The sequence below is a fragment of the Anarrhichthys ocellatus genome, unplaced genomic scaffold (genome assembly GCF_004355925.1).
Source record: "Anarrhichthys ocellatus isolate YVR2014 unplaced genomic scaffold, GSC_Weel_1.0 scaffold13, whole genome shotgun sequence".
In the NCBI taxonomy this organism is placed as follows: Eukaryota; Metazoa; Chordata; class Actinopteri; order Perciformes; family Anarhichadidae; genus Anarrhichthys; species Anarrhichthys ocellatus.
In genome coordinates, this window is record NW_022280043.1 from 6997093 (window position 1) to 6998964 (window position 1872).

Sequence of the window (1872 nt, forward strand, 5' to 3'; positions counted from 1 at the left end):
AGAGAGAGAGAGAGAGAGAGAGAGAGAGAGAGAGAGAGAGAGAGAGAAATGAAATGGGGGAAAAAAATGCAAAGAGAAGGGTGAAATGAAACGCATCCCGTATATTATGTCTGTGATCATATGACTAGATATTCATAGCCATCAGCCGTGCTTTTCATTATAAGAGAGGGGGATGGAAAGACAAAGGAAACAAGATGGAGATAAAAGCAGACATGTTACTATTGAACTTGTTTCAATTAGATGAACTCAAAGGCGGCGGTGCGTAGCTGGACCTCCCATCAGCATCATTCATTCATTATTCATAACACTGTGTCCAAAATCACAGGCCTGTTCATGAAAGATGTTTTTGTTTTTTTATCAAAGGCCCAGTTGAATTGAGCTACTCAATTTACATTTCCAGAATTTTTTTCCGCTGTTGTGATGCGAGTCACCGATGTGAGTTCTTCTCAAAGACTGTCTGCTGAGTCTGTGTGTCACCAAATGTCATTGAGAGCAGCGTGCTCTTGTAATGCCTGGCTTAGAATTACACACATTCTGCAGTTGGGTTGAGGGCCCTTGGGCGAATTTTGACATTCATGGTGGGGAAGGTGTTTGAGAAGGGTTTGCAGAGGCAGGCCAAAAAAAACATGTCCTTACAGGTATATGAGAGGAAGGGGGAGACTGAGGGAAGAGAGGAAAGGACAGGAAGGAGAAAGGAGGGGGGGGGGGCGCTGTCAAATCCAAGTAGAGGTGAGAAGGACTGAAGAAGTGTGAGCTGAGGAATGTGGAAGAGAAGTAAGCCAAGTGACAGGAGACGTGGAAGGTGACAATCATCGGCAGGGCTCCAGAATTTTCCATGACTTCATGGACAAGCAGAAAGGTAGCTTGGGGGGGGAAGCCAGCCCTGTATCTCCATTTCTCTATAATGACCTGTGAACAACAAGCGAGGCAGGGAGACACTGGGAGGTAACACATGGAGGTAACACTTGGAGGAAACACTCCAGCTTGAGTTTCAGCCGCGCACAAGTGAAGGCAGATGGGATCGGAAGACCCAGTGGATCATGGGTAAAATGTGTTCCCCAGATTGAAGAGGCAACGTATACATTTAGCGCACTAGAACCACAGATGCTCACCACTCTCTGTTGTCATAAATTACACCAAGTGGTTGCTTCATTCATAACATTTTGAGAATAAGTGGCCACATATGGGAGCTATGCCCCAAAATGTGCGCTATAGGCAAAATTTATATAAAAAAAAAAAAAAAACACAACCATCTCTCCAGCAGGGAACGGCCTCGAGTGAGCTCACGGTTTTCTCCATTTCAATTTTTCTGGTGAATACAGATGCAGGAAATGAAGACTCAAAACTTGAGCAAAAACCAAACTTTCTGAACTCACTGATGACTGAACATACCCTCACCTGCTACTAAGAAAAAACACATTTGATTTCTGCAATTTAAACTCCTCTTCCCACCCACATTCATAATACCGTCATGTGAAAACAGCCGATAGCAGCTTCTGTATTTATCTGATAAATTGTTCCATTTTGGATTGCAGCATTACATCCAAAGCAGCTGTCACGAAAAAACAGAAGCACTGCAGCGTGTCAGTGTTACTGGCTAATATGGTTTATGGGCAGACCCGTGGACCGAGCCTGGCTCAAGCTGATATGGGGGCTTGTTTCTGTAGTCCGGAGCCAACCAGCCTATCATTTGGATATTGTCTCATGTTTGTACTGGAGGCTTTGGCTGCCCTCTGTGAGTCAACTGACTGATAATCCACCGCAGGGGCTCTGACCACAGAGTCGAGTGGGAACGGACTGACATGAACAAGACAAAAGAAACAGTAGAGAGAGAGAGAGAGAGAGAGAGAGAGAGAGAGAGAGAGAGAGAGA

At 45.0% G+C, this 1872-nt stretch overlaps 1 protein-coding gene across 4 annotated transcripts in view; it reads right to left on the reverse strand.

The window, feature by feature from the left end:
• bcam (basal cell adhesion molecule (Lutheran blood group)) overlaps positions 1-1872 on the reverse strand; it is a 49376-nt gene that overhangs the window by 37130 nt on the left and 10374 nt on the right. The gene's annotated exons all lie outside the window — the stretch shown is intronic.